This window comes from Phyllostomus discolor, chromosome 15, assembly GCF_004126475.2.
Source record: "Phyllostomus discolor isolate MPI-MPIP mPhyDis1 chromosome 15, mPhyDis1.pri.v3, whole genome shotgun sequence".
Lineage (NCBI taxonomy): Eukaryota > Metazoa > Chordata > Mammalia > Chiroptera > Phyllostomidae > Phyllostomus > Phyllostomus discolor.
In genome coordinates, this window is record NC_040917.2 from 3,015,342 (window position 1) to 3,042,022 (window position 26,681).

Sequence of the window (26,681 nt, forward strand, 5' to 3'; positions counted from 1 at the left end):
ATATACTTAAAAAAAAGGAGAATTAGAAATTAAGGGAAGAATTGATGTAACTGTAGAATTTTATACTAAAATAGAAGAGAATACAGTTAAAGACTTTAAGATATAAACCTATTCGAAGACATATGTTCTTTCCAAAATATTAGTGTTAAATAACACCAATGATAATAAAATACTCTTAAAAACTTAACAGTGTTTCATTTAAACAATTCTCCACTAGTAACGCTCCTCCATTTAACAAATGCAGGTGTCCAGTGTGTGTGCACAGGGCACTCTCGTCAGCCCTGAGACACAGGACTTGAGCCCTTGGCTGTGAGCCGTGCACCTCAGGGTCACAGTGGGCTCAAGGACTCTCGGTGTGCTCATCCACAACTTCTATTCTTCACAGGAATTCTTAAAGTTGTCTTATTACCTGCTGTTTCTGGATTACTTAACAAGTTTCAGAACATAGTAGAGGATGTAAAACTCAATCGCCCCCAGGAGCACAGGGGCTGGAGGCAGTGCTGGGTCACTCTAGCCCTTCAAAGTTGTGTGACTTGAGGTAAGACACTTCACAATCCCTGTGGACATCATTTTTTTCTCCCTACCCCACTCTGACATAAAATTGAACCAGTAGAGCCTCTGTGAGGTCTAAATTAAAATCACCATCCTCTCAACACTTGCTATGCCCAGGCATGGAGCAAATCCTCTATACACCTCCTCTCACTGTGTACAATCTGTCTGTCTGTGAAGGGGTCCCAACTACCCTCATGGGCAGAACAGGAAGGCAGAGCTAAGGTAAGTCAGGAAGCAGGCACACACAGTAGGTAAATTTTAATCCAGGACTTGGACCCTGAGCTGCCCAATGCAAAGTGTATGCCCATACCCACTACCCTATACGACTTCCTGTCTAGAAGCACTTTTAAACCATAGATACATTAACATATGATGTTATTAGTCCTAAAGGAAGAGGGATGTTTACCAATAAATACGCACAATGTACTTAGTGGACTTGAATAAACTTAGCATTCAAGTACATGGCATTTAAAACATTAAGTGTTAATGTTAGTATTGCTGTATTGATAATTTAATAATGCAGTTTGAATAAAGTTAAAGAATCATCATTGAACCTTTTTTGAAAACCAGTATGATAAAGTACTTTTGGGGAACAAAAAACCCCAGAACACCTGGTGGCAGAGAGACAGACGGTTGAGGAGCAATGACACAGGACACCTAATTCCCTGAGGAGGTGGACTCTGCAGGGCAGTGGAGGGGGAGGAGTCGAAGACAGAACAAACTTTTGAGAATACGGGAGAAGCAGAGCAGGGACATTTATGATTGATGTGTTTGCACTGTTTTGGGTTGAAGATGGCAAAGCACCTCTCTTTTCAGGAAGCAGATTTAGAATGCCTCTTAAAGGAGGCTGAGGGGTTAACATCATGTTTAAGAACTTGCTTTGCAGTAGATACTCATTTATGCATCATGACAATCCCGGGAAACGTCATTTTCATTCATAAGATGAAAGAACTGAAGCTCAGAGAAATTAAATATCTTTCCTCAAATAGTAGAGCCCCAGGGCCTGGCCGGGTTCCCACAGAAGGGGCAAATGGCAACAGCCCAATTTTAGGAAATTGAGTCTAACCCAAGGCACAGCTAGAGACCAAAATGGCGATGACAACCCCCTACATCTGGTTGTACAAAAGAGCATGGTATTTCTGAGTGTGGTAGTTCTTTCTTTTTTAAAAGGTTTTATTTATTTATTTTTAGAAGGGAAGGGAGAAAGAGAGGGAGAGAAACATCAATGTGTGGTTGCCTCTCATAGGCCCCTATACTGGGGACCTGGCCTGCAACCGAGGCATGTGCCCTGATTGGGAATTGAACCACCGACACTTTGCTTTGCAGGACTGAGCTCAATCCCCGGAGCCACACTAGCCAGGGCAAAGCATGGTATTTCTGAGGGCAGACAACGTAACTTGCATTAACACACTTCCACATCTCACCAGGGCACCTTAGGTGAGGCCATCCTCTCTCTAGACCATGCCCCAAGGCCTCCAGTCTGTCTACCCGAAGCCCCTGCCTCAGGGTAGTCACACACCCTTCATACACTCCCTTTCTCATTTGCATTTGTACCCTTTCACTGATTACTGACTATTCTCTTCTAGGTACTAATTACAGTAGTCTCTCCATCTCCACACCGGGGCATTTGGTCTGGGTAACTCCCATGGGGGTGGCATCCTGCAAACTTCGGGCCTCTGCCCACCAGGTGCTACACACTCCCCCATCAGATGTGACAACCAAACAGGGCTCCAGACCTCGCCTCATGTCCCCTGCGGGCACAATCACCCTGGGGAGAGGTGGCCTTTAGAGCCTAAGGGTTCACACTAATGCCATGGCGATGTTTTGTTTATGATTCTAAGACAGGCTCTCAAATTTTTGTCTTTTATAGAAATTAGATGTATTGCTACCAGAAGTTAACAGCACACTCAAAGGCCTAGGAAACTAACGAAAGAAGGATATAAATGTGAGATTTGGGTTACTCTACTTGGTTCTATTTGCCTCATTGTCTTAATACATACTTTGTTTTAATGTGGTATTTGGAAATAAGTTATTTGTTAACACAGGACAGGGCTGTTAACTGATGATTCACCTTTTCTTACAGTTCTATTTCCATTGGTTTTCAATATTGAAAATAGTCTTTTCAATCTTGTAAGGCCAGAATTCATGCATAGGTATTTCTAACTATGTTACAGAATGCCACTTGCAAAATATGTGATTCCCATTTTCTTCCTTTTTAAAATGATCAAATTGTGTGCCATGCTTTTATGAGGATCCATCGTGACAATTTTCATATTGCCATGGGCCATGGACTTAACAGATTTAAAATGAGGTATTTTTTAAGAGTAGGACAATGATGTAAAGTTTTTCCATTAACACAGTAACTTGTTTAGTAAAATAATTGGAAGTTTACTTCTCTTTGTTGAGTGTTCTCAAAGAAAATATAAAAACTTGTTCATTTTTTTAAAGCTTGAAGAGTAACAAAATAAAAAATATATATCCAAAAGTAGTCAATACAATAAATACAGTGTTAGGCAAGCACACAATTTTATGCCAAATAAAATAAACTACAGAATCTGAAACAATAAAACTATCTTCACTTTTATGGGAACCTAGACAATTTTATAAGTACAGTTTTAACTTGATTCCACAAAACATTGGAAATCCAATTCTGACAATGGTAAAGAACAGAAGACAAAAGCAAGGCCTCTAGGCCCACTGAGGTTAAAAGATCAATGGATTTCAACACATAAAATCCTGACTTCATCGGTTTTCTTTAAACGATTAGCTGAAAGGAGGTTGCGCATGTAAGTAAAATAGGCTGGCAACACAGACACATAGTCAGGACACACGCACTGCACCCCTGCTGTTGTGAGCCTTGGTCTGAGCCCCCAACCCCCACCCCTGGCACCACTGCGGGGGGCCGTGCTCCGGGCCCCACTGTCTGGGAAGCAGTCCTTCTCCTCCAGTCCCACCAGGTGTATAATTTCTCTTCTTACAAGATGGATACTATAATGTCAGGCAAAGCTCTGATTCTCTTCAGGATTTATTTTTCCATATCAAGAGTGTTACCTAAATTTTGATTTAGCTGCCAAGAAAAATAAAGTTGAGTCTGAGGATCTGGAGTAGCAATGGCAGGTCCTAGGGTCTCCCTAATTGGGACTAATACTTGTCTCTTGATTCTCCAGTTTTACAGTTGTCCTGCTCTAATTTTCTATTTTATTTGTAATTATATTTTATTCTTGTTATAACCCATCTAACATCTTTTTTAAAGCAGAGTACAGATACATAAATAAAAACAAGGGTAGAAGATAAAATATTGAAGAGAAGAAAGCTAATAATATAAAGAAAAACATGTTTGAACACTGACATGACCAAATTAACTATAGGGAAGTTGTTGACGTCAGAACATTTGTCATCAAAGTTATCAATGATCATATTACTAATATTCTGATAAAGAAAATCAGTTTATTTTTTAAAACTTCCCTGTATGCAAATATGATTTAGAGATCCTAAATACATTCAATTAATTGTTCCCTGAGGACAGTATATAGTTCTACTAAGAATGCAATTTAAATTCAAAGTGAAATTTTACAACTGTTGAGAAAATAACTTGATGTCACTGTTAAGAGTGACAGATGAGTCTGGACCATCACCTTTTTTCTAAAATGTAAAAGTGAAGCAACATAAAGCACATCGTCTTTATTGTGCTTGAGCTTTCCCAAGAGAAGTCAGAGATCTAAGGGATACGGGGACAGAAGCCTGGGAACCTATCTGGGTGATGTGTCACTTGCCGCACTGGACACCCCTGGAAGCTGCTCGGTGGGCCAGACCAGTATCTACAGCACACTGCAGTGCTGACCCTCTGGAGGTCTGTCTCTGTGACGCCGGTGAATGGTGAGAGACAAGGCACCTCAATCAGGAGTCTTTGGACTTGAATACCTCCATCCCATGACAGAAATAAAACTTCAAAGATGAAAACATTGGTGAAGGAGGACAGGGGAGCAAACAGCCTTGCCTTAGCAGAACCAGGATTTGCTACCAAACATAGCATTAGCGTTCTGGTCTTTTGACTCTGTCCAAATTCTTCAAAAGTGATAGCCATCTCTCTGCTCTAACAGAGCATACCAGACACAGTCCCTGACTGATGAATTATTGTGTGTTGCTCACTATTTTATGTATGTAGTTCATTGGTGAAGTCAGCTCTAGCTTTGATATAATTTCATTCACTTGTGTCTAAAATTAAAATGCATTTGAATTATTCATCCACTCATTGCACAGATGTTTATTAAATATGGCCCAAGCATGGAGGATCCTAAAGAATATATATGTTTTGTTCCAAAATAGTCATTCTCAAAAATCAATGTAACGAGCCAGAGCAATATCAAGAATCAGAAAAGGTTTGATATAATAGTAAGTATCAATGACAAACACACACATTTTGGGGCCATTTCATGTATTAATATAAAATAATACAAATCCTCACAACCAACTCCGTATCACAAAGTGGCATATTGTGTCTGCCTCAAAATACCCACAGGACACATTCACCCTACACATTAGAGTTTTTAAATGAATCCTAACCAATTACAGGTCAGTGAGGATAGTCTTTAATTAAAGGTAGTTAATAGAAAATGAAAACACTAGTGAAAAATGCAAAGTTAAGTATGCTTAACCCAAGGTTCATTTCAGACACTATTAATTTCCCCTCAGTAGTTGTTTTGTGTGGTGGCAACATGGTGGATTCCAAACAGATTTTAATCTTCCCCTGGACAGAACCCATGGACTCAAAGAGATAAGAAATTTAGGGTAGGGGGGAAAGGTGGTATATTATTTGAATAGCATTTCCTGTACTGATGTAGAACTCTAAGACAAAAAAGGTTCGCTGCTTAAATCCCTCAAAGACGGTCCTAAACTGGGCTTCTGACGGCTCCACTGAAGACTGCGCAAGGCCAGAGTCCAGAAAGGAACCCGGGGCCTCTCAGTAACCAGCCCCTCCTGGTACTGTGTCTCCAGGGATGTCCAGGGGGTGTGTGCTTGTGCCTCTCTCGTGTATCGTGTTCTTCATTTCCTCCAAAATAAATATTTGGAGAAAGATTAAAATATCAACTGTTTTCATAAGGAAAGGATAGCTCTGAACAGGCTTATCACTTGGGTGAATTGGGTCTTTGAACACACTTTTTAGCTTCATTAATGAAAATAATTTATGGTAAAGAAGGTAGCTATGCCTCAGGCATGAATTCAATTCCTAGATAACTATGTTTTTATAACATCTTTATTGGTCTGCATCACCTGAATGCCCTATGCATTTTTGTACTTTTGGTAATGTAATTGGTGAAACTCTGAAGCTTTTACTCTAAGGGCAAAGGTTGTCACCAGCAGAAAATACAAATCGACTCTGCTGTGCACAAGGGGTGCTGACATGGACCCAAGTTCCCACTCAGCTTCCATGAACCTTGCATTTACTGATTTCTTTTAAAACTGATTAAAGTAACATCACTAAACCTCAAGGGTATCCTTTTGATGAAAACATTCTGACGATAACTTACCGTTTTCCTTTCCACATGCAGTTATGGGAGATTAGAGTCTAAAGGAGAACTCTCACTGCCTAAAGCAAGTCCATGGAGACTCTCTGTGGTCACTGTGGGATAAGAAAGTCTCCATGGAAGCTCAGATGAGTTACTGGATTGACATTTCTCAGTGGTGAAAGGAAGTTTTGTATGTCTGAGCAGCAGGCGACAAGATGCCAGTTATAACCCTACCCTGACAAAGCCCCAAATCCTGTTCTTCTGCCTAAAAATCTACCATATCAACTTACAGTGCTGAATGAATCATGAGACTATAAGAGTAACAATTAATAAACTCTGGTCGCTGTGCCATAAAATTAATCTTACAATAATGTCACTGACCAGTTATAAAAGGTTGATAGTGCAAGAGATCAGCACCCTGACTGGCAGCAGGCATTGGGCAGTATGCCAGCGTCACCGCCTGGGGAAGCAGAGGGGCAGGAGGTACTGAGGAAGGAATGGAGCAAAACTGCCTAGGCATCCTCAGCTGCATCCTTTATGCTTTCTCCCCCATTTCCCCAAGAAACTTCATGCCTCAATGACTTGGTCCTCCAATGAAGCCTGAACTCAGGGTCTTTATCCAACCAATGGATAAAGGATCATTATCAGTCATTGTCCCTTTGTTATTGAAGAGGTTTAAGCAGGAATTGATCATATACTTTTATACCTAAAGATAATTACTCTGGCTGTTCAAGAACGGATTGAGGAGGAACATGAATGGAAAGGAGAAGATGATGTAGGGCCATTGTAGATGAAGGAGGTGACAGTGGACCGAGACAAAGGAAGGTGTTCAAGCAGTGACTCTAGACCTTGCTGCACATTAAAACCCCTGAGGAGCTTTGTAAAACTTCTGAGGCCCCAGCTCCACCCTCAAATGTGGACATCATTTTGTGGAAGTAGCTGTGGCACCAGCACCTGTCACAGGGAGGGCTGAAGACACTGGGTTAGAGCTGAGCTCTGGAGCATCTGCAGGGTCAAGTGTAGAGACGGTAAAGATAGGGAGGAGCCTCTCCTGACGAGATTTCTGGCCCAATGAATTAGTTTAATTGTAGCACAATTTATAGAGAAAGAGATGACTGGGAAGCCAGGTTTTTATGTGAACTCTGGATTTGTTGATTTGGCGATTTTTAAAAAAATGCATACATGTCACTTCTGTGTGGGCCAAAAGCTGCAAAATACTCAAACTGAAATTGAATACATAGGGGACCAGTTGCAACATCTGCCTTAAATCAGGAAGGTTAAACTCTCATTATGGATTTCAGACCCTCACAGAAAGTTGGAGGAAATGCTTTGGAGACTCGTGGAAACGAGCCATTATTACTTGAAGCTTCATTAAGAGTAAAGGTGACCTGGTGCATTTGGTTCATTGCAATTGTGAATTGATCACTTCTCCCCTCCTCCCTCCCCACTCCCTCCCCACTCCTGCCCTTTCTTCTGAATTAAGTAATAATACTCTTCTTTAAAAAGCACAAAAATGATTCCCAAGGTAGTAAGTTAATCAGCAAAGCTAGGTCTCACATCTAATTAAGTCTCAAGTCTGTGCTATCACCCTAACGTGGTTTCAGCAGATCTTTTTGGTGGGGGGAGGGGTGGGCAGAGCAGTTACAATTTACTTTTGAAAATAAGATTTATATAGATGAGAAACTTTCTAAATTGTACCAGCATTTCAATGAGCCAACCATATTCATAATAATATTTAAAAAGTCAAATACAGCAAAGCAGTGAATTTCATAATAAAGTATCCCTTTCGGACAACCCCCTACACATACACTTCCCATCCAAGGAGTCTGACTTGAATTAAATCTCCTGACATACAGGCTTGTATCTTAGGAGAACCTCACTTCAGGATATTCTCTTCAAGAGACTTTTGTTAATCAAAAAACTGTCAAATACTATATTTTTATGTAGATTCACATTATGTCATGATATACCAAAGGAGTAACTTTCACAAAACCTTAGAGATCAAGGGATAATAATTTGCATGTGCAGCCATGTAGTTTACAATCTAGCACTCAGTTTTGCCTAGTCCTAGACAAAGTATGGACACAATAAGAAGTTTATATCTTTCTGTTAGAAGTCTGAACTACAGATGTTATACTTATAAACAGTTATAACACTTACTGACATATAAATCATATACTTGATTCCCATGGAGTTGTAGGTAAGTCTCATTATTTTAAGAACCATGTGAGCACAGACTTTCCCTTCTCCCCTGAACAATGCATTCTTAATTTGTGTTTATCACATAACAAAGAAGATGAAGGGGTCTCCAGGGACCTTGAATGTCATACTGTAAACACATACTTCTAAGAAGGCAAGACAAGGTCATCAAAGTCATCCCTGACATTTGAGTTTTAACTCCTCAGAACAAATTCCATTCTCAGAATCAACAAGGACAACAGGAATGGATATGGATCCACTGGCACGATCCAAAAGAGTGGGTGGGACTCTAAGAGAGGGTCTGCATACCTGCACCAGGTAGATCACAAACCATGCAGTGTGTCCAAGGACTGTGCTGTGGGTTGAACTTCCCTTGAAGAAAGAAGCCAGGTGCCATGTCACTGCAGAAGCTGAAAATCATAAATAAGTAAATTGGTCAAACGAGATAGAAAAGAGAGTAGGACTCCTAGACACTAAATTGTGACATGGTATTTTAACTGTGATCGATTTCATACGTGGAGATTTATCCCAGCATTTTTCAAATGCACTTCATCAAGAAACCCTTTTGTTCTGCACCCCTGTCCACATCTCACTGGATGCATGATCCAAGCAGTTGCTGATGAAACAGTGAGTTTGTGCGGCTTGCCTCTCACACAGAGGTCACAGCATCTGGTCTGTCAGGTGGTTATGGACCTTTGGTTGGAAAACTTTCGGTAATAACATTGGCAGCACTTGAGAAGATTCCCCTTTAATGTGCATACATAATGCACATGCATTTATATTACCTATAAAAAGCTAGGTGTTGAGTTCCTTCACAAGTTTTATAGCAAATATGCAAGAAACCACTCACTTTACTACTTCAATTTGTTATTTTATATGACAAGTATTTGATATTCACTCACCATTATGATCAATATTTACTGAGCAAATAACCTGAACCAGGGCTGAAAAAGTGAACAGAACTAGGTCCTGCCCTACAACAACCCCAGGCTATTGAGTAGGAAGGCCAAGCTGGATGCAGAGCATTCCCATGCAAGGTGCCAAGGACTAGCGATTGCCCATACATGGGCCAGAGAGGGCAGAGATAGCTCAGTCCAAAATGCTGAGTTCGGGGTGTCAGACAGACAAAGGGAGGTGGTGGCATGGGGGTGGGGAAAGATACGTAGGCAGCACTTCAGAGAGAAAGTCATGTTCTGGGAGCTTCCATAAAAGTCCTGTGACAATGTGAGGGGCACACGATATACACAATCCCAATCAGAGCATCCTCATACAGATTTAAATGATTGTGTACAGTCCAACAGTATAAACAAAAGCACCTGCCAGAAATCACTGTATGGAATTTGAGTCTTTTCCCAAAATCCTTACAATATTATCTCGTTCTGGCTCTATGATCTGTCTTCCAGGTAGGACAGTGCACCTGTGGTTTGGGGGCCTGGCCCCAGGGCACAAAGGGATGGTGCGGCTGGAAGGTAAGAGAGAGCCAGCCCCTCTGCCACAGGGTGATGAATGTGGTGTGACTGCTGCAGTCACTGTCGCTCATGACAAGGGCTGCAGAGTAGGCTCTGGGAAAAAGTGAACTTTTCCATTATCACCCTCCATGTCCCAGTATCAGGAAGGGCAGACATGCAATAGACAACAAGACTACAGCTGAGGCCACTTTTTTTACCTTGTTCTTTTAAAAAATATATATTGTATTGATTACACTATTACAGTTGTCCCATTTTCCCCTGTATTCCCCTCCACCCTCCACCCACCACCCTCCAGCATTATCCACCCCCTTAGTTCATATCCATCAGCCATACATTTAAGTTCTTTGGCTTCTACGTTTTTCATACTACTCTTAACTTCCCTATCTATTTTGTATCTACCATTTATGCTACTTATTCCCTGTACCTTTCCCCCATTCTCCCCCTCCGTCTCCCCACTGGCAGCCCTCCATGTGATCTCCATTTCTGTGATTCTCTTCCTGTTCTCATTGATTGCTGAGTTTGTTTGTTTGTTTGTTTGTTTTAGGTCATTATTGATAGCTGTGAGTTTGTTGTTGTCATTTCAGTGTTCATAGTTTTTTATCTTTTTTTTTAGATAAGTCACTTTAGCATTTCATATAATAAGGGCTTGGTGATGATGAACTCCTTTAACTTGACCTTAATTGGGAAGCACTTTATCTGCCCTTCCATTCTAAATGATAACTTTGCTGGATAGGTTAATCTTGGATGTGGGTCCTTGCCTTTCATGACTTGAAAACTTCTTTCCATCACCTTCTTGCCAGTAAGGTTTCTTTTGAGAAATCAGCTGCTAGTCTTATAGGAACTCCTTTGTAGGTAACTGTCTCTTTTTCTCTTGCTGCTTTTAAGATTCTCTCCTTATCTTTCATCTTGGGTAATGTAATTGCGATGTGGCTTGGTGTGTGCTTCCGTGGGTCCAACTTCTTTGGAACTCTCTGAGCTTCCTGGACTTCCTGGAAGTCCATTTACTTTGCCAGATTGGGGATATTCTCCTTTGTTATGTTTTCAAATATGTTTTCCACTCCTTGCTCTTCCTCTTCTCCTTCTGGCACTCCTATGATTCAGATGTTGGAGCTTTTAAAGTGGTCTCAGAGGTTCCTAAGCCTCTCCTCATTTTTTAAAATTGTTTCTTAATTCTGTTCCAGTTGGGTGTTTATTTCCTTTGTTCCAAATCGTTGATCTGAATCCTGGTTTCCTTCCCTTCACTGTTGGTTCCCTGTGTATTTTCCTTTATTTCACTTTTTATAGTCTTCATTTCTTCCTTTATTTTGTGACCATACTCAACCATTTCTGTGAGCATCCTGATTACCAGTGTTTTGAACTCTGCATCTGATACATTGGCTATCTCTTCATCAGCTTAGTTGTATTTTTTCTGGAGCTTTGATCTGTTCTTTTATTTGGGTCCTTTCTTTGCCTCTATGTACCAGCTATGTTGCAGGGGGCGGAGCCTTAGGTATTCACCTGGGTGGGGCAAGCCATGTTGCTTCGTTATGGTGCTGTCTGCGGGGAGGGGTCTGAGAGGGAACACTGCTGCTTGCTTGGCTCTCTGCCGGCTTTCAGTTACTTCCTCTGCTACCCACATGCAAATTAGGCCCTTCTGGTGCTGATTCCCGGGTGGGTGGATTTGTGTACATTCTAGGACCCTGTGGATCTCTCCAGCAAATTCTCCTGTGAGTCTGGGAGTTTGTCTCACCACCCCATCCAGACAGATTTTTATAGCCAGAGGTTTTGAAGTTTTATTTACCCATGTTGAACCCTGGGTTGCTTGGTCCATCTCACTCCCCAGTTTTTCCTCTTGGTTTATTCACACACAAATGTGGGACAACCCACTTTGCTAGCCACTGCCTCACCTGTTCCTCCAGCCACTATCTGGCCTCGAGTCCTCTCCACTTGGCTGCTAGTCTCCACCCCTCCTATCAGTCTGGATGAATGTTTCTTCTTTAACTCCTTGGTTGTCAGACTTCTATACAATTTGATTTTCTGGCAGTTCTGGTTTTTTTTTTTAATTTGTTGTTGTCCTTTTGGTTGTGCAAGGAGGCACGGTAGATCTACCTATGCCTCCATCTTGGTTGGAAGTCGCCTTGTGAGTTCTGACACTTTCCGTGATAGACTTCTTGTAAAGCCATACTGGAGACAGGGCTGTCTACTGTGCTCTGCCCAAGAAGATGACAAATTCGGGGGTGAGCCTCCAGTCCCTCTGCAAATGGACCTGCTGCACGGCAGCCTATCTCAGGCCTTTTGCCTTCACCCCTGACAGGTGTGTGCTTTACAGCCCTGCATGTTGCTGTGGCTGGGAAGCCAAAGGCTGTCCCTTGCAACTGCCCCAGCCTCTTAAGTGAGGCTACCTGGAGTACTTCCTAGTCCAAGTTTTCACCATGGAAGTGAGAGAATGAAAAATCTTTCAGCAGCCCCCAAATTGCCCACCCTGATGAAAGAAGATGATCAATTTTATTTTTAATGCTTTTTCAACTCAAAAGCTGCACATCTTATGACATATGAGAGGTCATTCTGACTTTGAAGAATGGGCTTCGAAAAGGCAGCTCCTGCTAAAAAGGCCATCCACACAGAGACAGGTCCAGGCAGAAGAGGCACAGTGATGCCCAGGATGCAGACATGGGATATGAGATAGACAAATCCAAGGGATGGTGTCATCCAGATCTGCAAGTTCCAGCCATTACAATTGCTTGACAAACTAAGCCTGTTACCACTAAGGTAAGCTCGTTCCTGAGTTGGATGCAACGGATAGAAGATTCCACTGATGTGTTACTCAAAACCACAACAAAGAAGCAGATAAGCAAATTGAAATATCTCTGAGAAATTGTACAGAAGAAAAAATGGGTAAGACACTGAAGAGAAACTGGGCTACACAAAGAGTTCCAAAACAAGGAATCCATGTCAAGCAGTTCACGTTGAGCGTATTTCTTATTTATAGGTACAGTTTGGTAATTCGTGGCATCCTACAGATGTGGCCTCAGTGGTTCATCCTGTTTCTGCTGGTGCTGCTGAGCCAGAGATCAGCTCCTTAGATGTGCTGACCATCAGCCCTAGGGCTGGAAACACAGGATTTGTGGAGCTTTGTACCAAAGGACATGCATGGGTGACCCTGACAAGAGGTCGGGGAGGTCTTTGGATGGACAATGCAGACAGACAGAGGGAAGGAGGGGTGAGAACTCCCTGTGCAACACAGCATACCCGGCACTGATGAGCTCACCTGATCCTCATTCCAATGGCCTGGTGAAGCAGGTGTCCTCACCCTCAGTTAACAGATGAAGGGATTACCTTTCCTGAGAGGCTAATTCACTGCATACACAATGAGAACTGGCCTGAGTAGGGATGTGAGCCTCTTGTGCTTATCTCATACTTGAGTGATTTCCCTAATTAAACCACACTAATTCTCAAACAGTAAGCAGTATGTAAATTGTAAAAATCTCAAAGGGTAATTTTAAAGAAATCCTAATTTTAAAAAATGATACTGATAGAATTAACTACAATTATAAATAGTAAAATGCAAATGAGACTATTTGGGAAACCACTGATAAATTCACATTCTTGGTAGTATTGTAGGTATGTACAGTCCACTGAATCACCAGTTCAACCCACACCTGTTTTAAGAGTCCTTAAATGTATTCATACATTCGAACCTAGTAATCCTACTTACAAATTATCTCAAGGTGAACATTCAAAATCAGAAAATGGTATCCTTAGGAAAAGGTTCATTGTAGCATTATTCATGACAGTGAATAATAGAAACTATGTCTGTATCCCACAGAATGGCATCTGCAAAAGTGTTGGTATATTAAGTACATGTATAGTATTAAGTAGACATTAAAGTAGTAAATAAGCCCAATATGGAAATTGATAAAGGCAGCAGTAGATAAAATTTTATGTTCTGAATATAAATAGGAACAAAATACATATATGAATAAATACTAGATGAGTGACCAGAAAAGCAAGGAAACAGTGGTGCTAAGTTAGAGTAGGCATGAATGTATTTTAAAAATCTTAACCACATTCTCATAATATAATTCCAAATTGTACTCATTTAAATTATCCTTTGAACAAGAACAGAGACCCACAAATATGATGTATTAAGAGTATGTGTTGGCATGGTTAAATGGTTCCCAGAATATAAAATGTTATTTTGTTACCTCGTTAACTATTTGATGCTGGAGGAGGGAGAGGAAGGTATATTTAGTATGATGCCAGCATAAAACACAGAGGTTGGCAAAAGTAGGTTAACAGTTCTTCGTATGGGAAGAAAGATGCAGGTTATAATTATTACAACAGCTTTATTAATTCAAAAGCATGTCACTCAAAACTATAAGCCTACTTCTGTCCACCCTGTCTATTTTAACAGAATGATGACAATCAATTGTTCATAGTATCAGTCCATGGACACATAAGGTAGGTGGGCAATAAAAAGGAGATTTGTTGATATGAAGGCCCCTGAATGCAATTTTATGGATCCGTGATCAACAATGCCTTCCACTCTGCCTCCAGCTCTTGCCTCCTTGCACTCCCCGCACCCCACACTCCAGGGGAAAAGCTGGAGAAACTGGCTGAGGAGCAGATCCTCCCACTTCTTTTCTGCTTTAAGGCATCACCCACATCCCTGCAAGGCCTCCTCCACCTTTGGGGACATATTTTGTGTTTGGCTGTGCAGGAAGAACGTGTGTTTGAAGAAACAAAAGCTAATTTTTTGCTCCTTGTTTCTGTCTCATGTAAGCAGAAGGGCAAACTAGCAAGTGTTCACCATCTGTGTCAGGAGACATCCTTGTCACCCTCTCTAGTCCTGGTCTGACCCCTGAATTTAGGATGTAAATTCCAAACATTTGCTGCTCCAGAATACCACCTATCTTCTAAAATGGAGATGAAGAGCAGAAAATCTACTACCCATCTCCTAGGTCCATGGTTCTTAGAAAGCAAAGAACTTCCTAAATTTATAAATCTCTCAAATCATTAGAAACTCACAAACCACATTCCTTGCCCCTCCCTTTGCATAGTGTTTATGCATTTGTGTCTAAAAGAAAATGCAAAACCAAACATAATTTGGGTGCTGTTCAATCTCTTTTGATGAGTTAGTCTCTCCATTAAGCCTTCTTCTCCCACTCTTTTTTTCAAGGTGGGGGACAGGGGGCAGGGGGAGGGAGGGAGGGAGAAAGAGAGAGAGAGAGGGAGGGAGGGAGGGATGGCTTTAATAAACTCAGAAACAGAAGACAGAGTTTACGTCTCTAGACTTCTGGACATGACTTGGCCTGTCCCCTAAGCCATGAGACTGTCCTCAGCCCTGCTGACGTTTCTAGTCAAGTCCACCAATGGCATGCATGCCATCAGCTTTTCCTTGACCTGTTAAGCCTGGGCAGACACCTGTGTTTCACTCAGCCTCATCTTCCTTCCTTTCTCAGGTATGGCTGTGATGCACATTCAGCCCTGAATGCTGCAACCCTCAGGTAGAAACCATCTTCACTCACAAGACAGCACTCCAGCCCCAATGACAAGTTGTCCAGCTACCTGGGTCTTGCTATGACACACCAGGACCTATGCCCCAGGGCTTCCCTCTGATGGACCAGGCCGAACTGCTAAATTCACTGGGGCGTTTACGTGGGCTGTGTATGGAACAGCTCCGGGTCTCGGCACATCTGATTTCCACCACACACCTCCCTTTCCTGGGGTCAGATCCCCAAGACAGAAAGTTGGGAAGCACATGTTAGACTGCTGGGCCTCCCTGTCCTCCACTGTCACCCCTGGTCTGCAGCCTCCTGTGACTCCAGGGCATGGTTTTCCTTTTCTTTCCCGATGTCATGTGCTCTTCCTACCAGAGAGTGAGCCTAGGAATAATAACTGGAAGAGGTTTTTTTTTTTCTTTTTTCATACAATATAACTTGAGTTTTCTTGGTTTGGTCCTTGATAAATTTCAAAAATGTACAAAATTGTTTCATAAAAATTCACCTGGACTTCCACTCATAGCCATTACAGCATAACAAAGGAAAAATATAACCTACATCCCTGGCATCCCCTGTCAAAAAACAAAACAAAGTCAGAACACTGTACAAAATAAATGAAAGGACTGTGTCCAGAAAGTGGAGAACAGGCTGATGATAAAGATGGAAGGGAAGCCCCATCTGGGCTGTGTGTGGACGAGGCTGCCGTGGCGTGCAGTGGGGAGGGCAGCACAGGCAGAGCTGAGGGAGTGGCAACCAGAGTTTCAGAAATCCAGTATACCTGTGACAAATGTGCTGAACAACACAGGGCAAATTAAAATCACAGTCAGATGCCATCACACTCACAAGGATGAAACGACTGTACTAAGGATTGAAACAGGACTTGAATAACACTGTTTTGTTCAATGCCATACGGTTATAACATTGATGCGATGCCTTAGGAACTTAATGCTAGTTTGTATCAATTATCCGATGGTAAAACTGGTGTCACTATTATGTCAATGCACTTAAAGCTGCAGAACCTATTGACATCAAGTGAACACTTATCGTACTGCTCGTGAGAAAGATGAAATGGTGCAACCACTTAGGAAAACAATTTTGCATTTCTAATAGAGTTAAATATGCTTAATGTATAGCTGTGTATTTACATTATTAGTTATTTACCCAAGAGAGAGAAAAATATATGTCTATTCAGAAACTTGCACACAAATGTTCATAGCAGCCTCATTCCTAATCTCCCCAAACTGAACAAAAATGTCTGTCAAATGGAATGGAGAAGCAAACCTTGATATCATCAATACAATGGAGTAAAAATGCAATAAAAAGGGATGAACTACTGATATTCACAATACCATGTATAACCTCAAAAAATATTACGCTGAGCAAAAGAGGCCAGACACAAAAATACATACTGTAGGATCCCATTATTATTAAATTGTATAAGAAATAAGTATAATTAATGTATGGGCCAGAAAGCCAAGCAGTGTCCCGCAGGAGCTGGGGTGGGGATGGGGTTGGTATGTGTCCGCTGACTGGGAGGAGGTGTAGGGGAACTTTGGTGATGGAAATGTACTGACTAAACTTAGAAAGGCAGTAAATTTACTCAACCTCATCCAAATATACTCATAAAATGGGTACTCATCGTTGTACACACATTATACCTCAGTACCGCTGATTACAATAAAACCTTACCCGGCTCCTTACTCTTTTATAATATCAAAGCTGATCACTTAAAAATCTAACACTTTATTGAAATAATTCATTTTTAATATGTATCTTAGGTACATTAGGAAATACGCACATCTTGCATTTGTTTTGAATAAGCCAGTACCTGGGGTGGAAGGGCGCCTGCAGAGAGGGAACAGGTTGGCTGTGGGCTGTGAACTGCTGTAGCCCCAGGCATGCCCGACAGAGTGTGCTTGTTCTGATTTTGCATCTCCCTGCAATTTCTGATTTGAAACACGTGAACATCCAGTGGGTGGCGTTTCTTTAAGGAAACGTCATCGTTAGCAAATCAGTTGTCGTGGGACGTCATGTCAGCCCCGCCTCCGCACGCTCCCGTCGGGCAGTGCGGCCAGCTCTCTGGGCCAGGCCCGCGCTTCCTCGGCCGACCTCCACTTTGCTGCCAGTACCCCAGTCAGCAGCAGCCCTCACACGAGAAGCACCTTGTGTGACCCATGGACACCAAGACCCAAAGAACGTGAGGGAAAACGAGTCCGGTTTGAGTCTAGTGCTATGAATTTCAGGGAGCCTGGCCTGCGGGAGAGTGGCCCCTGTCGGTACAAAAGACACGACGAACTGCAGAGAAATAGTAACATTCCCTCGAGTGAGGCTGAGGAACGAGTCTGCTTAACACGTCAATCGATGGAAACAAACAGAACAACAGACAATGAACCCAGAAAAAGACTGTAAACAACCTAAAAAGGAAAGGAAATTGGACTTAATCATCTTCCTCCAACCTTTCCCTTTTAAGGCATCAAATTTCTGCTTACTCGAACGAAGTTGGGGCCAGGCTGCTGGTCACGTCAGGGGCTTAGATCCGGAAGTGTCCCGCGGTTCCCGGCGACCCTAGCGGGCCAGGCTCCGTGTTGGCCTCGCGAGAGGTGCGGGCGGGCACCAGGCTGGGGGACTGGGACCGGGAAGGGGACGGGGGCAGGGGCGGCCGGGGCTGGGCATGAGAGAGGCTATGGCGTGGCTGTCACAGAGGTACCGACATTCAGGAGTGAAGGTGGTGTTCCACCTGCAGGCTGGGGTGCCCTCAGAGCAGTCGATGTCCCTTCAGTTTCTTGGTGTTGCGTAAAATGGATAAGACATTTCCCCCCAAATCCTGCTATTTCTAGAGCTACCCATTCTTCCTGTGAACAAGACCCCAACTGTTTTCCTAATGAGCAAAGTGGACAAAAACTGTACTGATTCCCCAAAAGGAACATAAGCTTCTGAAATCACTCAGATGGGATAAATTAGAATTCTGTTTTCCGGAAACCAGCATACAATGGATGAGCTGGAAATTGCTCTGTTGGACCAGAAACATGAGCGTCGGGATGTTCTGGAGTGTGAGCTGGACCCACAAGCCCCTGCTGCTGTTGAGCGTCTCTGTCCTTCAGATAACAACCCTTCACCTAACTGCAGGCTCCTATAAAACATCTGCGAAATCAGAGCTCATAGCAGTGCAAAGAGAAAGAGTTTGACTATAGAACAAGTGTCAACAAATTCCTGGAATAGAGACACATGTCTCCCGTCTCTTTTCCAAGATGTCCCATATATAGTCACTCTAGATATCTCAGGTACAGAGCATGATGCTCGAGTTTGGGGGGCATACAGGCAAATGGAAATCATCACCCTTACCTTTGGGAAGTTTATGCTACCTTTTGGTCAAAAAGATAAGCATGCCATAAATAAATGGTATAAGTGCTATGCATGTTACCAGTATACACAGAAGATATGGGTGTACAAACCTATGTGTCTGTCTGCTGTGCCTCACGTGGCACTCCATGTGACTGACATTGTGCTGTGCTGTGAGAAAGGCGTTGGTTCAGGAAGGATAAACCGAGAAAGAAGGAAATACTCTGTGGGAGATAAGCCAGATCTTAAACAAGAGTACAAGTCATAAAATAACAGAGGAGGGAAGTGCTTCAGGGATGGGAGCAATACAAACAAAGGCTAAAATCAAAAGGAAGGTGCTACACTGAGAGCACACCATGCAGTGAGCACCAGGGAACGAGGCTGGAGCCCACGGGGAAGCCATGAACCTGGTCTTCAGGAGCCTGTGCTTTATCCCCAGAGCGATTCAGAGAAGCTGAAATGTTTCAGAAGACAGATGACATAGGCACGGCGCTCACATAAACAAAGTGCAAGGGACTGAGGAAGCAAAGGCTGAGCCAAAATTTAAAAGTGTATTGACCTTGAGTGATGAACAAATTACATTTCTAAGTAAACCCCTAATAAAATGAAGTGCTCAGAGTCTGCACACACTGCTGAATTTCAAAGCAATTCCACACAAAGCACTCACTGCACATTTCTTTCCATCGTGTAGGAAAGACAACAGGGTTTGGCATAGAGCTGCAAAGCCCAGCAGCACAGGAAGGCTGCATTCGGCTCTCATTGGATATGGGAAGACAGAAAAAACAACAGGGAGATTGGTTCCTGTGGACCCTACACAGTGGGGTCAATTTTTGACTTATGGAAGGCGTGAAAGAAGATGAGGGGGCCCTTCTCTCCCCTTTGAGCTTCAGTTTCAGGAAGCTCTAACTTTTTGTGGTTTAGTTTCATACTGAAGACCTATCAAAAGTGAGTAGTCAACCTGTAACTGAGACTGTTGTAATGAAGTGATTGTGGGGGGCAGGGCAGGGGGGTCAAGAGGACAGGGGCCACCTGCAGCATCCAGCACAGGGCCAGTGAACACCAGAAAGAAAACCTCCACTAGACTTCTGCAGTGAAGTGCCTGACATGCAGCTTCTGACTGCCAGGCTTCAACTCAGAGACATCCATCTGGAATAACAGTGCCAGATGCATACACATCTACTAATGAGATGCTAAATAAGAAGCAGGGTGCCCCTCCATGAAGTTCCCCTTTGAGAAACACCAGGATAACCTAGAACCTGGCCACACAAGGGACCCTCCTTTCCCCTGCCCACGTCCTGATTCCTGCTCTTAGGTTTATATTCACCAATGAAGAGTGAACCTGCAAAACCCTAGGAAGCCGTCCTCAGGTCCCTGTAAAGGTACAGCCTGAAGTCTACGCTCCCACTGCCCTCTCTAAACTTTCCTGGGAGGCCATGACCCTGGGACCTGTGAGTAAGAGACCCTGCTCTAACAAGTGCCTGATGGTCTTCGCTCAGGTGCATGTTACATTAAAGTGAGAGCCATGAGGCTCGTCTAGCCAAAAGCAGCTTCTCAGCTGACTGGATATAAAAAAGGAGACTATTCCCATATTTTTATCAGGCCAGGAGTCAGGACAATATTATTGTCTTTGAGATAAAAAGAGAAAGGAATTGGTGGTGGTGGTGTGTGTGTGTGTGTGTGTGGCAAGTAGGGACGCTGGTAAACACACCTGGGTCTCAGAAATGTTGAGGCTGCTATAAGCACAGCTCACTCGGCAAAATACACAATTAGCAACACAGAAACTAAGCTTTGGGGAGGTAGTTTAAACACAAAGATGACCCACCTGCATAACAGGTAGGAGAGCAACTTGAGAGATGGCAGCAGGGAATAGAAGAGTCTTCTCAGAGGAGAGGCCAGCTGTCTCAGGGAGCGACTATGTCGGGAGGCAGGGGGAGGAGGAGGGGTCCCACCCAAACCCAGGAACTGACACGAGAGAGTGGGCGAATGCACGGATTCTGAATCATTATCAACGGCATTGCCAAGAAATAGATAACAATGCCTCAAAGTCTAAGATGTTTTTGAGTAAAAAAACTGGGCAGTTAAGAGATAGCAGTGTTCACTGGTAACCATTAAGACCAATGTTTCAGTTGGTCAGTAAGGAGTGGAAGCCAAACAGCTAATGGCAGTGAGTGGGGACAGAGGGCAGAGCAGTGACTTGCTCCATGCAGGACGGTGCCACCCATGCCAGGGCCTCAGGCTTAGTGAGTGAGTGAAAGGGCACTAAGAAGTAAGGTCAAGAAATATTTTTTATTTCTTAAGAAAAATGTTGATCAATTTGAGGCATAATTGACATGTAACAGCATTATGTTAGTTGCAGGTATACAACAAAATGATTTTATATTTGTAACTATTTCAAAATGATGGTAACTGCAATAGTCCAGTTAACATCTGTTACCATACCCATTACAAAGTACATTGTTTCCTGTGAGGAGAAACAGGGAGTCCAGGCAGCAAAGTGAATGTCCTAGTCGAAGGGATGTTTCTTCTCCAAGGTGAAGAGGAAGAAGGGGACAGACGTGCACACACAGAGGGCACAGGTGCAAACTGCGAGACGCTCAGAAAGCAGGAGGCAGTGTTCTGAGAGGGCTCTGAGCGGAAGAACAACATGCAGAATTAGGGGCACAGGTGAGGGGCTCCTGACAAAGCCGCTGTAAAGAGAAGACTAAGAATTAAAAAATGGCCTACAGGACCTGAGCTGAGAGGCTGGGAAAATCACGGTCACGATAGCACTTGTCTGCGTGGCTGTGAGTTTCACCAGTAATGTCTCCAGATGCTGGACCATGGGAAGAGAACAGCTTCTAGGAGGGTGATGGGGAAAGCCCAGAGGACAACAGACGGGGTGAGAGACTAGGGTATCAGAGAGGCTGTCAGCAAGCAGATGGACAGGATGCCTGGTATGGGGGCTCCCAGGACGGTCTGTGTGGGAGCCTGGGGAGGAAAAGGAGCCCAGAACCTGTGAGGCGAGAAGGGGGGATTCCGAAGGTAAGGGTGTCAGCAGACAAGATAAACTTCCTAAGCCCACAGATCTCTCTGCCAAATAAAAATAAGAGATGAAAATGTTTGGAAAGTATTTTGGATATATATAGAAGGTCCATTAGTTTTAAGGAAGCAAGGCCAGTGTGCCTGCAACTTTCATCACAGAGCACAAAGAACGGGGCCACACACAGCAGGAACTTAAAAAATGCTTTGATGCTGTTGAATCAGTGATAAGTCAAACACAGAACCAAAGCTACTCTCCTTTCCAGGCTCCATACACGCGCTAGCAGAGCTGGGTTGGACAAGACCATCCTGTGAAGACAGCAGTTTATGCTCAGGAAAAAAAGAACTCCATAACTGTTTATAGGCAAAGAAGGTTCTTAGATAAGTGAATAGTCAGTCATTTGTTGCTTTCTGATGTCATGAAAATATTTCAAAAATAAAGACTATATTGGCATTTTGGTAGCTTTCAATTTTTTATGGGTCTGGAAGGGAGACTAGAGGATAAATCTGATTATTGCGTTTGTGAAACTTGGTTTTATGACTAAGAAACAGTAAGTTACATTTTTAAGTGTCATATATATTTTAGAAAATTGTTTTGCTATTTAAATGGTTTTCACTTACTACTCAAGATGTAACCCACTGTCCCCTGAACTGGTGAAAGCATCAACATTTCCCAGAGACTTCTTTGAAGGGAGATTTCTGGGTTCTTGTCTCTAGAGATTCTAATTTAAAAGTCCTGAAGTAGAACCAAGGAATCTGTGTTTATTTATTTTTTTTTTACAAACAGTCTCAAAGGAATACTAATAAGTCTTCTACTGGTAAGGCCTGAATATACCCAAAAAGCTGAAAACTAAACACATTTTGACTGGCACTGTGTAAACTTTAAAAGCAAATTGGCTTTGCTCAATTCCTGTTCCAGATATAAGACAGTTTGTTGTTTCATTTGGAAGTCTAATATGCACAGCTTTAATTTTATTTATCCCTCCTTAAAAATATAAATAGGCCTAAAGATAATTAGGCAATACACCAGAAATTAATTTACCACTGTGCATTTTCCTTCTTCTCTGATTCCGCCCACTGACAATCCCTCTGAGACCTCATCGGCACACCTGCACTGGGGAGCGGCCAGCTGCCCCTCTCCTGGGCTGCGCAGCAGGGAAAGGAAGGTGAGGTGTGGGATCCAGGAGTTTGGACAACTGTTGACAAAATTCAGTGTGCTAACTCCTGATATTCTCCTAAGTATGCCACGATAGAATTTCCAGCTCTGAGATAAAAGTGACGTGTATTAGAAGAGGGGGAAGAAAGGAAGAGCCAAGGGGAGAGGGGAAGGCGGGGTGCAGAGTAGCCAGGCAGTGGCACCCGCTCAGATCCAGGACTGCGCTGGCCCTGTGTTAGGACCTTCTGTTTCCCAAATACAGGAATTCATCTGAGAGGCAAGAAAGCAAACACAAGCCATTCAGCAGAAAGAAAAGGAAGAAAGAAACAACCAAACAATACAACAACAAAATCAAATCAAATCAACACTTTAATGCTTTATTAATGACAGCTGCAGAAACTATGAACTTGGGTCAAAACTGGGCCATGTACTTGTTGAGTGCCTACGCTGAGCAGGCATGGTAATCAGAGTAGGAATCAAGTAAACACAGTTTCTGTGCTCACAGGTTAGGCAAGTTCTTCCTAAGAGCTGGCCCTGATACTGTTTTGAGGCTATCACAGAATTCTGCTTCAGTAAAAAGAAAAATCAAGATACTCCTAGTATTTTATCAAAGCTTGACTATGTAGCTACCACACCCAAAGCTTGACTATGTAGCTACCACATTCTGTGGGCTTTTTATTTTGTTGTTGGTTTCCTTTGCTGTGAAAAAAGTTTAATTTGATGTAGTCCCATTTGTTTATTTTGTCTTTTGTTTCTCTCACCTGGGGAGCTATATCAGATAAAATATTGCTATGAGCAATGCCCAAGATTTTGCTGCTTATGTTTTCTTCTAGGATTTTTATGGTTTCAGGTATAATATTTAAGTCTTTAATCCATTTTGAATCCATTTGTTCTTGTGTATAGTGTAAAAAGGTGGTCTAGTTTCATTTTTCTGTATGTATCTGTGCAATTTTCCCAATACCATTTATTGAATATACCATCTTTAGCTGATTGTATGTGCTTGCTTTCTCTGTCAAATTTTAGTGGACTATAAATGTATTAGTTTATTTCTTGGCTCTCTATTCTGTTCCATTGATTTATGTGGCTATTTGTACACCAGTACCATGCTGGTTTGATTACTATGGCCTTATAGTTTATTTTGATATTAGGTAGCATGATTCTTCTAACTTTGTTCTATTTCTCAGGATTGCTGTTGCTATGCAGGACATTTAGTAGTTCCATAGAAATTTTTGAAATATTTGTTCTAGTTCTTGAAATACAACGGTGGAATGTTAATAGGAATTACATTGAATCTATACATTGCTTTGGATAGCACGGACATTTTAATGATGTTGATTCTTTCTCTCCATGAACACAGTATGTGCTTCCACTTATTTGTATCTTCTTCAATTTCTTTAGTGTCTTATAAATTTCCAAGTACAGGCCTTTTACATCCTTGGTTAGATTTATTCCTAGGTATTTTATTCTTTTTGAAGCAATTGTGAATGGGATTGTTTTCTTAATTTCCCTTTTTGTTAGTGTATTATCGGCATATAAAATGCAATTGAGTTCTGGTTATTCATTTTGTGTCCTGCCATTTTCCTGAATTCATTGATCAGTTCTAATAATTTCTTGATGGAATCTTTGGGGGTCTCTACATTCAAAATCATGATATCTGTATATAAAGATAGTTTTACTTCTTGCTTCCCAATTTGGGTGCCTTTTATTTCTTCTTGTCTTATTGCTATGGCTAGGACTCCCACTTTGCTATGAGTTTTTATCACAAATGGGTGCTGGATTTTATCAAATGATTTTTCTGCATCTATTTATAAGATCATGTGGTTTTTATCCTTCATTTTGTTTGTGAGGTGAATCACATTTATTTATTTGTGAGTGCTGTATCAACTTTGCGTTCTCAGAATAAATCACACTTGATCATGGTGTATGGTCTTTTTGATGTATTACTATAATCAATTTGCTAATATTTTGATGAGGATTTTAGCATCTACACTCTTCAGGGATATTGGTCTGTAATTTTCTTTTTCTCTGTAGTGTCTTTATCCAGTTTTGGAATTAGCATAATGCTGTCCTTAAAAAATAAGCTTGGGAGCTTTCTCTCCTCTTGAAGTTTTTGAAATAGTTTGAGAAGGAGAGATGTTAATTCTTCCCGGAATATTTGGTGAAATTCACCTGTGAAGCCATCAACCAGAACTTTTATATGTTGGGAGGTTTTTTTCTTGTTTTAATTACTGCCCCAATTTCACTAGGTGTAACCGGTCTATTCAGATTCTCTGATTCTTCCTGATTTTGTTTTGGAACACTGTATGTTTCTAGGAATTTAACCATTTTGTGTAGGTTGTCCAATTTGTTCACATATAGTTGTTCATAGTAATTTCTTACAATTCTTTGTATTGCTTTGGTGTCAGTTCTTATTTTTCTTCTTTATTTCTGATTTTATTTATTTAGACCCTCTCTATTTTTTTTTATTGATGAGTCTGGTTAAAGGTTTTCAGTCTTGTTTATCTTTTCAAAAACCAGCTCTTGGATTCATCGATCTTTTGTATCATTTTTTAGACTCTATTTCATTTATCTGATCTCTATTACTTCCTTATTTCTACTTACTTTATGCTTTGTTTATTGTTATTTTCAAGTTACTTTAAGTGTAAATAAATTTAGATTGTCTATTGGAGCATTTTTTTAGATAGGCCTGTAATATTATGAATTTACCTCTTAGGATTACATTCCCAGTGTCCCACAGATTTTTGATTGTTGTGTCCTCATTTTCATTTGTTTCATAGCATCTTTTGATTTCTTCCTTGATCTTGTTGTTTATTTATTCATTGTTCTTTTTAAAGATTATTTATTTACTTATTTTTAGAGAGAGGGGAAGGGAGGGAGAAAAAGAAGGAGAGAAACATCAATGTATGGTTGCCTCTCACATGTCCCCCATTGGGGACCTGTCCTGTGACCCAGGCATGTGCCCTAGACTAGGAATTGAACCAGTGACCCTTTGGTTTGCAGGCTGACACTCAATCCACTAAGCCATACCAGCCAGGGACTCATTCATTGTTTAATAACATGTTATTTATTTTTCATGTCTTTGTGTATCTTTCACTGTTCTTTTTGTGATTGGTTTCTATTTTCATAGCATTGTGGTCAGAGAAGATGCTTGATATGACTTTAATCTTCCTAAATTTATTGAGACGTGTTTTGTGTCCTAACATGTGGTCTATCCTAGAAAACATTCCATGTGCACTTGAAAAGTATGTATATTCTACTGTCTTGGGTTGAAATGCTCTGAATATATCAATTAAATTAATTTGATCTAGTGTGTCATTTAAGGCCTCTGTCTCTTTGTTGATTTTCTATCTGAAAGATCTATCCACTGAAGTCAATGTGGTGTTAAAATACCCTACTATGACTGCATTTCTGTTGATCTCTCTCTTTATGTCCATCAAGACTTGCTTTACATATTTAGGTGCTCCTGTGTTGGGTACACAAACATTTACGAGGATTATATCCTCTTGCTGGATTGTTCCCTTTATCATTCTGTAGTGTCCCTCTTGTCTCTTACTATAGTCTTTGTTTTAAAGTCTATTTTGTCAGATGTAAGTACTGCTACCCCAGCTTTTCTTTTCCTTTCCATTTTCTTGACATATTTTTATCCATTCCTTCACTTTTAGTTTGTATGTGTCTTACAATCTAAGGTGGGTCTCTTGGAGACAGCATATACATGAGTCTTGTTCTCTTATCCATTCAGCTTCTCTATGTCTTTTGGTTATAGCATTTAAGCTATTTACATTTAAGGTGATTATTCTACATATTTAGTGCCATTTTATTTTTAATCTACTTTCCTCAGTTTTTCTTTTTCTTCTTCTTAAAACATGCCCTTCAGCCTCTGGCTGGTGTAGCTCAGTGGATTGAGTGCAGGCCTGCAAACCAAAGGGTCTGTGGTTCAATTCCCAGTCAGGGCACATGCCTG

The 26,681-nt window shown here is 41.7% G+C and overlaps 1 protein-coding gene across 2 annotated transcripts in view; it reads right to left on the reverse strand.

The window, feature by feature from the left end:
• The window catches only part of CHRM3 (cholinergic receptor muscarinic 3), a 314,922-nt gene that overhangs the window by 201,682 nt on the left and 86,559 nt on the right, over nucleotides 1–26,681 (reverse strand). The window contains exon 3 of one of the 2 annotated variants that reach the window (XM_036016186.1): nucleotides 8,568–8,668. The exons of the other annotated variant lie outside the window; for it this stretch is intronic. The gene's annotated coding sequence lies outside the window, so the exon portion shown is untranslated. The remainder of the gene's footprint in view (nucleotides 1–8,567; nucleotides 8,669–26,681) is intronic. 2 annotated transcript variants of the gene reach the window in all.